General features: G+C 29.7%; 1 protein-coding gene and 1 long non-coding RNA gene across 3 annotated transcripts in view; one reads left to right on the top strand and one right to left on the bottom strand.

Moving 5' to 3' along the window:
* LOC142329714 (uncharacterized) overlaps positions 1 to 16,886 on the top strand; it is a 246,437-nt gene that overhangs the window by 41,457 nt on the left and 188,094 nt on the right. The gene's annotated exons all lie outside the window — the stretch shown is intronic.
* Positions 1 to 16,886, bottom strand: part of LOC142329694 (uncharacterized) — a 110,898-nt gene that overhangs the window by 16,406 nt on the left and 77,606 nt on the right. Inside the window, exon 2 of the long non-coding RNA XR_012757566.1 lies at positions 7,789 to 7,963. This is a non-coding gene — a long non-coding RNA (uncharacterized LOC142329694). The remainder of the gene's footprint in view (positions 1 to 7,788; positions 7,964 to 16,886) is intronic.

The following is a 16,886-nucleotide window of genomic DNA, read 5'->3' as shown; positions in this document are numbered from 1 at the left end:
GCGTGCACTAAGAAAGTATTTTGCGAAATTTTGAATTTAAGAGGTTCAAATCGATAAAAAACTAAATTTCGTGTAAACAGCGCTATCTGTTGGACATAAAAGCAAGATACGCTATACTAAATATTTTACGATTCCATTGCAATGTTTCCGATATGTGTGTCCGCTATAGGCTGAAAAACTACTAAACCGATTTACGCGCGGGGAAGAAGTGAGAAAGGGAAAGGGAAATAGGAAAAAATTGAAAAAGGTAAAAGGGAAGAAGGGAAAAATAGAAAAAAAGGGAAAAGGAAATGTGAAGGGAAAAAAGAATAAAGAAAAGAGGAAGAGGGAAAGGGAAATGGGGGAAGAGAAGGGATTAAATAAATTTAATTAAAATTTTAATAAAAAAATATTAAATTAAATTTAAAATAAATAAATAATTAAATTAAAATGGAATTCAAAAATTAGAATATGTAAAGCAAATAATTAAAGATGTCAGGTGCAAAAAAAGTTTGTTGAGATTAAAACCGTAGGTAAAGCGTGGAAATGAAGTAATTCATTACATCTGTCACATAAGTAATATTAATACATCGTTTGCGCGCGCAGAGCGACAGAATGAGTGTGTGAGAGCTCCAGAAGAATGCCGTTAAATTTTACAGCTGTATTTCTCTGTTTAAAATAATGAAATAAGTTCATAATAAACATACGTCCGGGAAAGGCTTTGTTTTTAAATTAGGAATAACAAAGAATTTTACCATGATTTCTGCTAAGCGGCAATATGAACCTATACCGAAATTCATCGAAAACCGGAGAAGAAGGGAGAAAGGGGAAAATCCGAAAAGGGAAATAGGGAAAAATCGAAAAAGGTAAAAAGGGAAAATTGAAAAAAGAAAAAATTGGGAAAACAGGGAAAAGGAAAAACTGGAAAAGAGAAAAAAATGAAAGAAGAAGGAGGAAGGGAAATGAGGGAAGAGGAAGGGGAAAGGTAAGTAAGGAAATAGAAACAGGAGAAGGAAAGACAAACGGGAGAAAACGGGAAGGGAGAGCGAAGCTAGCCATGAACCTCTGATCGTGACGGGATGCACAAGTAACCATAGAGCACGGGCGAAGCCGCGATGGGGATGCTAGATTTGGGATTTGAAATACATTTTTTGTTTATCTTAAATTGTTTATATCAAAAAAGCATCGCGAGTGAACCTACATCTATATTGTGAGCGAAGTAGCGACGGAGTACGCTAGTTTTTTTATAAAACACTTTTATTATTTATTATATTCTTTACTATTACAACTAATTTCAAATGAATATTTATATTACAAAATAATCTAAACGGTAGACCTTTTAATTAAATATTTGTTTAATTATATGGAATACTAGTATAATAATATTAAATAGCTAAGAACTGATCTAAAAGTACTTTCTTTTGATTAAAATAAACCACTGCAAAATAAGATAATCTTTCTTCCTTTTTCAAAGCCACATAAATCCTAATAAACGTATGGATTAAGCATGTATTTCCGCTTCTCTGCTCGGAAAAAGATACATAAACCAACATTTTTTAACAAAAAAAAACCTTTTTAGCTCATGGATAACATGAAAAATATTTTAAATAATTCCGTAAAAATGAGTCTGTAAAATTTATAACTTTGCAAAATGAGAAATAAAATACAGAAAAAATTCCATTCAAACAAAAAATAAAACGAGATTTAAATTACTCTCTGACACAGTAATTTTATTCGTCTTGCATGAATAAAAAAATATTAAGTTTAAATGTAAGGAATAATAAAATATAAATTGTATGTTCGATTTAATTGCTAAACTTTTTAACTAGTCTATAGTAATATAAGAAGTAAAAGTATAAGAAGTTAAATTGCCTATACATAAGGAGAGAGAGAGAGAGATATATATATATATATAAGCAGACATCACAGCGTTCCCCAGTTAGTAGGAATGTAAGACCGTTGCGTGTTTAACAAAAACCGTACGAAGATAGCAAGCGAGTGAATGCAAGAGTTATTCACGAAATCGTAGATGACGTGTAAGAAAGTGGATATTCTCTGTTGGTAAGAGGTGATAGTTAAACCCCCTAATAAATACTGAATTTGTTCTATATTTTGAAGTGAAAAGACAATATCAATATAATTGTCATTACGAACGTAACAATACGTAAATCCAATGCAAAGACGTCAAAATATTTTCTACGTTTCTATTTCTATCTAAATCAATTTATTGAACAAACATATTAATTATTTAAACTACGAGTGGGCGCACACATACACATTTACACGAAATACTTTAAAATTAAAAAAAATATTAATTTTTTACCAAGATAAAACGAATATATTGAAATCAAAACAAAACAAAAAACTGACAATACAGTTTAGGGCTTTACCGTCAGGCGGTTTCTGATGCATGACTTACACACACAACTTAATTTAAAATAATTATAATTTTATTTAAATATAATATTTTTTCGTTTATTTAATTCAATTATTCTAACCAAAGCCCACGCGCATACCGTATTTAATTCGCGCGGGTGTGGCGGTATTAGCGGCGACGGGTGGCACTAACTAAACTACTGTAATTTTACAACTTACACAGAACAAATTTTGATTTTACGATGGGAAAATGGTGTAGTCACGAGGCTTAACACACCAGGTACCGAGTCAACCGAGCGATCGAGTACGAGATTTAGCCAGACCGTGATTACTTTTGTTTACACTTTAAATATTATTCATTTATTTAATTCTACCGCTCACCTGCGACGTCACAACATAGCAAACGACTACAACAGAATTATTTGGGGTGGAATGGTACAATTTTACAAAAATCTCTTTTTTGCAAATATTGTTATTTTTTAATTGTTAACAAATGCGCCTAAGAAAAATATGACCTTAATCTCGAGATACTGAGGGTGACCTTGCTCTACAGCATCACTCTCTTGACCTTTCAAGTTCAAAATTTAATGTCATCAATGCTTCATATATAGAAGTAATCTGACAAAGTTTGGTCAAAATCGCTCCAGTAGTTCTGGATATATGAAGTTATTTAGAGACCAACACAGAGCATACGTACATATGAACATTAAGATCCGGAAAATTTCCATCCGGTTTTTGGGTTCCTTAGTTATCAAAATGTCAAGATCCGGTGAAAACTGCATATGCCCAAATTGGACCGATTTCAATACTTTCTCTTCTAGAGCTATATAAGCTTTTCTATAGCGCTAGACGGGATAATATGAGAATAGTTTTCTTAAATGGCCTTTTAATTTTCTTTATATGATTTATTAAGTATTAAGATACAAATAGTTTGTTTACGGTGATGTAGATTATAAAATATCATAATACAAAAGAAATCAATCTTTTTGTTTTGTCTACTTAAAAAAGGAACTAAAATAATCACTAATAATAAAATCAGATTTTATCAAAAAAAGATGTTTTTTGTTCGATCCATTGAGATCAAAACTTACAATGGAAACGTCATGGTTCATTTCTGTATACTCTTGAAGACTTAATTAAAACCATAAATTATATTTTTTTTCAAAATTTAGCATAATAAACAGTTTTTAAAGCAGCTATATAAGTTAATCTAAGAACCTGAATCACGCCAATAGTTGAAGAAATAACCCTGAAAAAGTGCATTTTAAATTTAAAAAAGAAATATTTGGAAACAATTCTTTTTATAATTTAAAATTGCATTTACATTAATTTAAAAATATTTATATGCGATAAATTATTACAGCTAAATTCTACAATGACAATTTAAATTGTAATATTAGAAACCAGTACAAAAGTTAGATGTTTATTTGCTTAAAAAAATGCATTTCAACGTTTTGTTTTATTGTTATTATTATTACTATTCGCAACATATAAGCTATTTGGATTTAAATCAATAATTTTTGTTACGTGGAATATTTTTTTCTTTTTGTTTAACATCCGAGACCACCGTTAGATATTGCTTCAGAGAATGAGATGAATGATTTGTAGCGTGTGTGAAAATGCCATACCTAAACGGGATTCGAACCTCGGACCTCCGGATTAAAGGCCGAGACGCTACCACTCGCCCCACGGAGGCCGGCACGTAGAATATTTACGGATTTATGATTTAAGGATGCTACCGACGAATTGTTTCACCTTTATATTGTATGTGTTGGCTAAATCACATCTTTCAAGTTATCAATTCTTTGGTAAGTATTATTCTAAATAAAAATAAAAGTAGAATAATATTTACCAAATAACTGATTATTTGAAAGATATGATTTGGCCAATACACGCAACATAAAACTGAAACAATTCGTTGGTAACATCCTTAAATCAATAAATCAACTCTGAAAAAGAAAAAAACAAAAAATGTAGAACATATTTCATATTTTTTTTTTTTTTTTTTATAAAATTGAACATTTTCTTTAAACAATTAACAATAATTTATAAAAAGACGGTAAGGTAACTTAGTGTTTGTTTCCCATAGACCGCCATGACTTATCAATCACGTGATATCAAATACAATTCGGATACGATCAATAATATCCACTATTTGTTTTGAAAGTTTATAATAAACAAACTTCAAAGTCGAATACATTTGGTGAATAAACTTGTTTATATAAATTTAAAAACATATAATTTTAAATATAATTATTTATTTTAATTAATTTTTTTACGCTATATCTTTGCTGATGAGTTTAAAACTTAACAATTTGCTTAATAACATTAAACAAATTCGTTGACCGGTCTTTAAATTATTTTTACTATATTTTTCTATTATTCCACGCGGTTTCACCTCATTTTTAAAAATAAAATTGTCCTCCCATAACTAAATAAAAATACCATTTTTGACTACTTTGAATCTAACACGAATTTACATCATATGAAACGTGCTACAAATTAAAAATAAAAGTCTATCAAATGCCTAATAATTAATATTTTCTCTTTGTCCTCGTCTAACTTCCGTTTTTCTTGACCAACTGTTTTTCATTATATATAATCTTACTTTTATATATAATATGCCTTTAATAAAGGAGCCCCTATATTAAAAGCATTACCAAAAATTCACAAAACCGATATGCCTATACGTCAACTTATAAATTTTATTAATTCATCCACATACCAGTTAAGTAAATTTATATCAAATACATTAAAATATAAAATAAATATAATTAAAAAAAAAAAGAAAAAAAAAACAGCTATTAAATTAATAAATATTCTTGATAATATCAATATAAACAAAAACACTAAACTTATGATACTTAATATAAAAGATATGAATACAAGTATTGATATAAATATGACTATAAATATCATTAATACTACTTTGTCTAAATTGAAATTACAAACCAATTTTATTTAAGAATAATTGATTTATTAAAATTATTCCTTAAATATAATTATTTTAAATTCAATAATAAATTCTATCAACAGGAGAAAGAGTTTGCCATGAGATCACCACTTTCAGCAATTCTGGCAGACATTTTTATGAAAAATTTTGAAAATAAAATTTACCATTAATAATTAACAAACATCCAATCATACTATATAAAAGATATGTCAATAATACTTTAATAAAATTTAATCAAAAAGCAATAATGAAGAAAATATAAAAGTTAATGAAATCAACTCGTTAGATGAAACTATTAAATTCGCTATGAATCAAGAAATTAATCAAAAGTTCGGATATAACAATTAATAAAAATTTCAGTAATAATAAATTGGACATAAACATATTTGGAAAGCCAACCCTACAGGATACCATAATACAACGTAATTCGTTTCATCCATTAACCAGGAAAGAGCTGCTTTCAATTCATTAATTTACAGAGCAATAAAATACCTCAAACACAATACATAAAATTAAATAACGAATTAAATAAATTGCCACATCGAATGGATATAATAATAATTTAATAGATAAATTGTACTTCAAATTAAAATATAAATTATGTATAAGAGAAAAAAATAAAACTATAACATAACTCGGGAAACGATTATGTAAAAATGGAATATAATTTAAATTATAGAATATTTAATAAAATATATAAATCATTTAATCTAAAAATAGCATATACAACCAGTAATAAAATCATGAATTATATTAATAATACAGATCCAACTAAAACTAAAATAAATGGTAATAAATATAATTTGAACGGACACGGAGTATACAGCTTGAAATGTGAAGATTGTGAATTATTGGTATGAACAATCGATCATTTTTAATTAGAACTAAGGAACATATTAACCGTATAACAAAGAATTATAAAGACCGTTCAAATTTCGCTAAACGTATATTGTAAAATAAGCATAATTACGATCCAAATAAATTTATAGAACTACGGGATTGTTCTAATAATTATTACAACACTTTTAATCTCGAAAAATTCCATACAACCAATAAAAAGTCATGAAATAATTTTCATATAACAAATAACAAACGAAACATAATAATAAATGAATAAATGAACCAAGTTAGGTTCGATGATGATATTTTGTAGCAGATAATAAACAATGACAATTCCGTTGGCTAAACTGATTCCACAATAGAGCTCATAACAATTGAGAAACTGTTACAAAAGGGCACTTATACTTAAAACTAACTTTTGACGAATTTTAACAAAATGACAATCAATTGTTTATATATATATATATATATATATATATATATATATAAAATTATAGTTTTATATATGTTAGTCATAATTATCCTCTTGAAGATGATAGAATAGCCGAAAGCGCTCGTGGAAATATTATAAACAATTTTACAACAGCTTACCAAATTCTAATTTGATTTCGTTGTTATACCAAAGTGATTATACCAAGTGATACCATGTTCGAAAAACTAAAACGGTTTTTCCGTTAACTGGCTGTTCTCCAAGTACTAGGTGCCGGCCTCCGTGGCGCGAGTGGTAGCGTCTCGGCCTTTCATCCGGGGGTCCCGGGTTCAAATCCCGGTCAGGTATGGCATTTTCACACACAATACAAATCATTCATCTAAAAAAAAAAGTACTACGTAGTAAGACAGGACCGGTGGTATTTAATAATTTTTAAAAAAATGTTCCGTATGATTTAGCTGAATAAGAAAACGTGCATAACAATAAAAAGTAACTATCTACAGTATAGGGGATGAAGTGGTATTTGAAAGAGAAATTATTTCGAAATAATTGTTACACGCTTCACAACTGATTCATTGAATACAAAGTACTTTCATATTAGATAGCCATCTATTGTAGATACATGGATTATATCTATGTGAACCGCTACTTGTATGACAATGTGATGGCTTTTATAATTTATTAATAGTAGTTTCTGAACATCACCTGCTCTGTTGTGGAATATTCAATACTTTTTTATTAAAAAATAACAATTCATCCACCGATTAATAAAAAATGCAAAAAATTACAATAACTGATTTTTTAATTAGTAGTTTAATTTTTATTCAGTTTTTTTTTAGAAAAATACCAATAATGAGATGAAATTTGATAGGTTAACACAAAAATTATCTCTAATTATTTAAGATAATTATGAAGCGAGTTATTAGGCTTCAAACTCATCGAAAAAGACATAATGGGTCTAAACAGTACAATAATCTTCTTGTGACAAATAGCAAATTACTATTTATTAATCATCAATTCAACTACATAATAAATAAATTGTCAGTATAAGATGTTACGTAACATGTAAAGATAAAAACATAATATCGTATACGTGTAGTAAGAACGACTGTACCACTCTTTATAATACTTTCCCCAGCGTAATGTATGGGAGTGTAAATATATTAATCATTTGTACTTCACTTTGAATAATAATAACTAACATACTTACTTAAAACTCACGCGAATTATTTTATCTGGTATAGATGAGAACAACTTTCTTTGAATATCTTTGTTTAGATTGTATGTTTTCTTGATCGTAGATTGTAAATAGTTTTCTTCCTATTTTTTGACTTTGTGATCTACTAACATCTCTTCTTTGCTTCGTTTTGGATATGTTTTGTGCCCTAAAAATCAAATTTTAAATAACATAAATGCATATAGCAAATAGAACATTCTTATACTAACACATAAACACAAATGCACAAAGATATTAACAAAAAAACCTAGGAAGTACCCGAAACCTTGCGAAATATAATTAACAATACATCAACAAGCAATAAAAAAAAATTAATATTAAAATCTACAACCAAGAAAATATGCAGTCAAAAGAAAGATATGCAGGAGAAAAAAAGAAACTAAAAACTTTCTTAAGTAAAAATCTTAGCGTGAAATACATATTAAATAAATTTATCCTTTCTTTCTTTACAACCGTCACTACGTTATTGAAAATCTCGTAAAAACCTCCATCTTCAGTTCTTTTTGTCTTAAATATGTTTTCATTATTGAAATAACAATAATAATATGTCTATTATAAAACTTTTCCATCAGTGTAGCCAACATACAAATAATCCCTCCGATACAACCTGTAGAAATTGATATCCTGGTAATGTATTAGTGTACTCATAAGTTTAAACTTTATCAAAAGTAATGAAAAAGGGTATACGGTTAGTTTTTAATCTGATGATTATGGGTTTTTTATTTTTTTTTAGTTTTGAAAAAGATAAAAAGAAATCAAAGATAACTTCCACAAACTTAAAGTCTACATAAATAAATGTAATACGATTATTTTCACCATCGCGATGGTGATTCTCCGATGTATCGGGGAATTTTTTGAAAAATTCTAACTAATATTTATACTTATATATATATATATATATACAATTTATATTACAGTTGAAAAAAATTAAACTGTTTCTAAACAAAGGATTATTCAATTCTGTACATTTCAATCCTGCGGGATTTGAGGTGCTAGGGAGATATAGTATTTTATAAACCAATTTTTTACTTTATTTTTAATGATTAAAGTGACGCCTCTATTGTTAACAGAAACAGGGTAATATACCCGCATGAGGGTGAAAATTAATGGATTTTTATTCCCATTCCATAAGTTAAACTCTATACGTAGGCTAATAGCTGCTAGCATTATACAAAGTTAACGTTATAGAAAATTGAAAAACGTTTATAAAAAAAAAAAAATAAATAAAATAGAATCAATATCATCTTTATAGAAAGTATTCTATTTATGCCCAAAATTAATATTTATAAGGTAATTGTGAACACACACACACTATATATATATATATATACGAAGTCTGTAAATAAAGTAATGAGACAGATTCAGAAAAACTTTTTATTTACAATCCAATTATACATGGACTCTTTTATCACCTTCGAAATAGTTCCCTTGGGAAGTCACGCAATGCATCAAACGGTTTCCCCACTCTTCATAGCAGTGTTGGAACTCAGAAACCACAATAGCCTTCAGATGGTCGGTTACATTGTTGTTTTACATTTTCTACTGTTCCAAAATGTTGTCCTTAGAGGTGTTTTTTTAAAGTCGGAAACAGGAAAACGTCGCAGGGACTCAAGTAAGGCGAATAAGGTGGTTGAGGAATTACAGGAATGTTTTTTTTTACCAAAAACTCATTCATTGAGAGTGCAGTGTGACAAGGTGCACTGTTATGATGCAGCATCCAGTTTGTCTTTGATGGCTGGTCTCACGCGGGCAACTCTTTTCCGCAGTCTTTCAAGAATTTCTCGGTAAATATATTGATTTACAGTCTGTCCTGTAGGTAAAAACTCCTTATGGATAATGTCATTACTACCAAAGAAACAACTAAAATATCCATGATTTATCACCAGTAATAAAACTTTTTAGAAAATCAGAATCGGTCACAATTTCCCCTAGAAGATCGCGACACACTTTCACCCTGCTGCTTTTCTGTTCAACAGTGAGGTTTTTTGGAATCAATTTTGCATAGATTTTTTTCATGTCCAATTCGTTTGTCAAAATTTGATGGACTGTGGTATGGTTCAAATTCAATTGTTCTGCAATCATTCTGACAGTTAATCGCCGGTCGTACCGTATCAAGTCTCTGATTCGTTCTACACTGTTGTCACTTTTTCACGTTAACGGTCTTCCAGAGCGTAGATCGTCGGCAACTGGTTCCCGGCCATCTTAAAATGCTTTAAACCAGCTAAAAGCTTGGGCTCATGACAGAGCGTCATCTCCATACGCCCTTTTCAATTTTGAAAAAGTTTCAGTAACATTCTCAACACAAAACTTAATTATACAACATTGTTCATAATTATCATCACTCAATTTTGTAACGCACAACAAAAACTCGTTTCACGAAAAGTTTGCTTACGTTTCACATGGCAAGAATAGATTAAAAATATTAATACATAATATAAATCAGCTGTTCATATAACCGTATGTTTACTAGTAAGTTAACAGTGTTGCCACTTTGTCTGTGAAAATAACTAGTCTCATTACCTTATTTACAGACCTCGTATATAAATTAATTATAATCTTATTTTTTATATATATATATATATATATATATATATATATATATATATATATAATGATTCACGAAGAATGTAAAAAACTTTCAGGATGTGTTTTACTGTTAAAAATAAAGATGAAATTTCATATAAACATGGGTTTGGAAACGCTTCATCAGCGGCTATCGGTTGGCAAAAGATTTCGTCCTGATTTCTACGCCTTAGGTAAAACTGATATTTTTGGCACCTAAATTAAACGATGAATCTAATGGGTTTCTATGAAATCTAACCTGAGAAATTAAAAAAAATAAAATAGGCCACAAAACTGTATATTTTTGAAAGATATTTTTTGTGGCTTTGAGAAATCTGGAATAAAATACAAAAAAAAAAAAATTGGAGAGAAAAAACACTATTTATATATTTCACTTTCTTTTGGACACGTTAACTGTCGTAATTTTGCGTCAAACACTTTCAAATTGATACCTAAAATATGACGATCCAAATTCTCAGTCGAGTTCGTTAATAGGCAAAATCGGACCATGGGAGTGGAAATGGGGGGCTTTTCGAAAAAAATATCACTATAACTTTCTTATTAAGTAAAATATTGAACTCGTTTAAAGTTCCAACTAATTCTTTGGATAAGGGCCTAAAACCTATCTAACTATAGTCTTTTGATATCACCAACCACCGCCCAAGGGGGTGGAAAAATGGGGTCTCGAAGACAAAAAAAAATCATACCTCCCTTAATAGGCACAGTATCGAATCGATTTAAAATAGTCGTTACTCCTCCTAACATTACCTAAAAATTTCGTCTAAAACAATTTTTAATACGACCAATCCTTACGGCAAGAGATGACCAAAATGCTAGTGGAATTGTAAGAAGATGGGGCTTGTCGTACAAACATGTGAAACTTTTTTTCACATTTTAGTCACACTTTTTGAGTAAATTTGAAGGTTTTCTTAACTTTAAAATGGAAATCTTTTTTATCCCCTACTTAGCACCGGTGAAATCTACTTCCGGCGTGCCGAAAGGGATTTTCTTTCTATGGATTCTGTAATGGAATTGCACGAACTTCACAGCAAGGATATCACCAAATATGTCTGATAGGAAGAATCCACACCACACAACGTTTTTTTTCGGTATTTCGGTGCTTATGTACCATTATATCATTGCTGTCTTCTTCATATACTACTGAACGGTAGGTACAACTTGCTGGGGAAGAAGGAAACGTAATTCAGCAAATTAAGCTTAGCCCGGACAACAATGTCAAAGAAATTTCCTAATTCTTTTGTTTTTAACACTGAATATTTTATTTCATTTAATACCTAGTTAAAATCAACCACATTTTGATATGTTTTGTTTCCAATAAAACATATCAAAATCAGGGGGGATTTTTTTTCAAAGTAGGGGGACTTTGAATCTATTTCTATGAATTTTATTCACGTTATTTTACTTAGAATAAAATTTCAACAAATATCCTTAAAAAATTTTATGTATTTATTACCTTTTAACTAAGTTATTTTACGCCAAATATAAAACAGTGTGTTTTTCGTCCTCCATTCATCTATCATTTATTTGAAAGACTTCTCGAAAACTAGTACAAATATAATTCTGAGACCTATTTTTTTTCAATGTTTCATATCAATTTTCACATAAAACCACTAAATTTACTCCTTAATTTGGGTCATAAAATTACAGACCGGCTTAATTTCACCGAAAAAAGGCAAAATCTTTCGCCAACCGAAACTCGCTAACAAAGCGTTTCCGAACCTATGTTTATATAAAATTTCTTTTTCATATTTTTACAAGTAGAACATGTCATGAAACTTTGTTACAATCTTCGTGAATCATTTTGTATGTGTATATATTATGCGCATTAACTGTCATAATTGTTAACGGTTATAGGAAACATGGCATGAGTTAGATATCACTCCCAAAAAATAACAGTCATCTACGAGATTAACAAGCAGTCAGGGTTTCTAGGGAAAAAGAAATGGTTTCATTCTGTATTCATCGCTAATATACAGTGGCATATCAATTGATATTCAAATCTTCATTCTATTTACTACAGGGGTCGGTTGTATGGTAAAGAATCATTACTCTCAAATAAAGTAAATTCTTACTGGTGGCTCTTTTACTTCAGGTATTTTACTTAAATTACAGCTGTAAGAAACGAGGACAGAGTGTAAAGTAACAAATGAAATAAACTGAAAAGCAACAGTGTGCTATATTCGCTGATTCAACTAACTATAGGGTTAAACATAAATATATTAAAGCTTAAAGTATCTCTCAATAAATATCTCCAGACTTCTTCACAAAAAAGCTACCTAATTCACAAGATAAGATATTAAATGTCATAGTTTTCAGATAAACCATTATCAATATCTATAATTATCAAGATTACCCATCTATAAATCAAGATATACACCAACACTCATACACAAATATATATTATATCCGAATCGGAGACGTCAGAAAATATTATAATCCGAAAACTGTACCGAAAATAGTAATTATCTTTATTATTGATCTATACTATAACAGCCACGAAACCAGAGGTCCACATATCACAAAAAACTAAACCTTGAAAGTAATTACAAAACCAAGATTTATCTGGTGGTTTGGTGTAGCTGCGTGACTCTATGTCGACAAATTTGTTGAAATTATTTACTATTATCTATAACTTTTCCTTGCCTCAGTATGATCATTTTTGTATATTTGTGATGTTTTAAAACAAACAAGATAGTTTATTTTGCCGTTGACTATAAAGTTTGGTAATGGTACGTTATGAAATAAGATAACGGCCGAAATTAATAGACATTTGTTTTTATGTAGGTATAATTGTATAATGCGATTAAATTATCAAAAATTAAATTACATGTTTTGAAAGGGTAGAATGAACGTACATGAAGAAGAATGTTTTGGACGACCTTCTACGATCACCAATCCAAAGAGATGAAATAAAGGATGATGAAATAAATGAAAACCATGTGAATCAATTAACTCCGGTGTTTACGAGATCTTTTAGTAGTTTTTGATAAAATCGTCTACCAAGATTTAGGCTGCCACAAAATTTGTATGCAACAGGTACAGCGTATATTAACGGAAAAACCTTGCCGACCTCCATCATGGCAATAGTAGCGTCTTAATGTTTCATCCTGAAAATCAGTCAGGCTAACCGATTTTAATATCACTACAAAATTCCATTTCGTATTCTGAATTTTAAAACAGGGTCTGCCATAGAACCTGATTCTATGGCAGACGCGTAGCGAATTATAATTCTATCGATAAATGAATCAACCAATTATTATCAAAGATGAAACTTAGGATATCGTTTAGAACAGAATGTGCCACGAAAGATTAGCCCCGCCAGAATACAGAATATCGAAAGGAAATTAACATTATAAGTTCGCGCACAGGATTTTGCATGGAAACTGAAACAAAGGAAGGGGATGTACATCCTACGTTAAGAACCCCCCTCCCATAAGTCACGTGATCGTCCTTCTCTCGCCTCCTTCCATGCTCCGACCGTCAAATGTCTACTGTATTCGAGAAGATGAGGTATGTTGTTTGTGCGTGCATTAGTAATATATTCGATAAGTGATATACATTAAGTAAACGGGTTCTTAGTAGGGAACACAGGAATTATTCCCTAAATCGTTTTCTAATCGTCTTGTCCCACGTAAACACAACATTCAACAATCGGTGAAGAAATGACGTCAATCGAGATCTGCTGTAAATGCATCAAAGAACAGCGTGCCATCTATCCACACTCCTGAACTTCATACACGTGTTTCCGAAATAATGCTTCGTAGTCCTCGTAAGTCTATCACAAAACTATCGCAACAGATCTGGTGAGTAGAACAACTTGAAAATGTGTCCTTAAGTTGAAACGGTACCGCACCGCAATTTTACAACAATTAAAGGAAAAACGTGTGACTTTTTGTCATTGGTTGTTGAACATGGTTGTAGATGGTCGATTGGACCCGTTCATGTTTATCGTGTCAGACGAGGCATGGTTTCATTTATCAGAAAATCCTCACTCGAAATACCCTTACATGACCAGAAGATAGACGTGTGATATGCTGTTTACTGCTGAGCGAACAGTGAGTAAAGGCTTATGGCCGCCGCGATCACCAGACTTGTCGACATATGACTTTTATTTATGGGAAATGTTGAAAGGATGAGTCCATCAAAAAATCCACACACAATCGATGAGCTGAAGAATATCAGGACGACTTCCGCATCTGTTCAAAAAGTTCAAAGATTTCTGGGTGAGAAGCAGATCAACAAGTATTAAAAAAAATTGAAAGAAACAGTTAAATATTAAAAATGGATTAGGATCAAGGGAGTATACAAGAATACTTTGAAGTGTCTTGATCGCTAAAATCAGTGTCTTAATGCCTCTAAGTTGATCGCCAAATTATACATAGAAGTAGTTTCTAAGATACATAGTTAAAGTAAAAATTCTTAATTTTTTTTTTTGTACAAAAACTTTTATGATCAAATGTATTACATACATTTTATAAAACGTATTTCAAATAATACCTTAATGAATGTTTAACAAGTGCAGGACTTAAAACCCGCATCTCTATAATTTTTAAATCTATAAAAGTATATTTTATTTTAAAGTGAAAGTTACAAAAACTTTCACTACCTGAGTCTTGAACTAGGTTTTATTTCCAAATCAAGTTCTTCATAAATTACACTTTAAAATAAAGAATAATGTAGTCGATTAATTATTTGTTTTTCAAACATGGTACGTCATAGATACAAATCAAACTTTTAAATTATTTCAGTAATGATTACGCATAAATTAAAATGAAATGTAAAAATTCCTGAATAATTTTAATTCTAGCGTATATATGCAAATAAATTAAACACAAACTTTTTTAATCAGTTTTATAAATATTATTAACACACACACACATTACAATTCTCTCAAGACTAATAAACTAATACAGTTAACTCTTGTGAAAAATTTGTTGAATTTAAATCGAATCCTTAATAAATTGTTTATTTCGCTCGATTTAAAGTAAAAATAATTCATAGAGTTCCTGACTTAAGTGCATTAACCTTTTATCACGGCTTTGTTACGTTTGTATATGAAGTGATTTGACTAATTAATAACAAACCTTAATCTGAATTGGTGATCACGCTACAGTTTAAACGTATAATTTTATATGTGCGCACACAAATCAAAATACCTTTTACAAAAGATTTATATTGCATCTCCTTATTTTGATATAATCTTGTTTCAACTGATTTTATTACACTATTTCCTGAAAAACAAATACATCTACATTTGTAATAACAAACATAATTTTTTTAACACGTAATTCTGATTTGTTCGATGAAATAAATAAAAACAATGACGACTTTGTCTTATTCTGAAGCGTTCTTAGGAAGGCAGTGTTTCCCTTAATAATTACTTATACTAAAACAGAATAATGCGGGAAAGATCTAAGTTAATAAGAAATCTTTGTTTTATTTACAAAATTATGATATGATAACGAATAGGCGATTTATTTGTATCAGTTCCTTAAGTACGTTTTATAAACAAAGACGTATGCGAAAAAACTATTAAAAAACCCTGACAGCTAAATTGTACATAGAATTAAAAAAAAATACTTACAGGCCTCTATCAATGGATTTCAGATAATTAAAAACGAAGTAACCGTTTGAAGACAAGAGAATTTTTAATTAATACGAAATCTTCAATTTATCAAAATAATAAACATTCTAGCACCAGGATGAAAAATTTATCCCTTTTATTCAATATGAAACGTATATTTTACATTCGTTTTGTTTATGTTGTCTCGGATAGTCAAGAAATTTGTGTGAGAATCGCGGAGTAGGTTCTTTTTTTATAATAAAAATATTTTATAAGTTTATTTTTTGCTTTAATTATAAACGATCAGATTAATTATTATTTAGTGATTAATTGATGGAAGTAAATTTTGAGAACTGGTGAGAACTAAAATTCAATAAGTGCGGTCTGAACTTAGCGATTCTGAACGCAGAAAAGGTAAACTATTAACCCTTGAGTTATTCCAATAAACAAAATACATGACAATTTAATAGTTCCGTAGCTTTTAAATTTCCGGGAAAAAATCGATTTCATAACAGCATATATTTCTTGAACCTTAAGAAAACCTATTACCTCATTACCTTATTAACTCAGTATAACTGGAAGGTATGGGGTTTAATAATACAGAACGAATGTCACCACTGTTATAACATCCAAATTAAAAACATTAAGTTTCACAAAGGATCGTATACGATGAAATATTTGTGTACCGTGGTAGTATTTTTATATGTTCAAAATTAAATTTTAGGTTGTCATTTTTATTTTTGTTTTCTTTCCTGAAAGTACTCGGTAAGGTGATGCGAGTCATCCTTGTGTTTTCTAAACTAGATTACGATATGAAATATTATAAATAATATTAGTGATTCCTAGCAACCCAGCTATCAGGAATTTTAAACTTCTTTTCGTACAATAATATTCAATTAAAAGCCACTAATCAGTAATGTGCAAC

Source organism: Lycorma delicatula, chromosome 9, assembly GCF_047948215.1.
Source record: "Lycorma delicatula isolate Av1 chromosome 9, ASM4794821v1, whole genome shotgun sequence".
NCBI classification, from domain to species: domain Eukaryota; kingdom Metazoa; phylum Arthropoda; class Insecta; order Hemiptera; family Fulgoridae; genus Lycorma; species Lycorma delicatula.
This window is presented reverse-complemented; position numbering and strand designations above follow the sequence as displayed.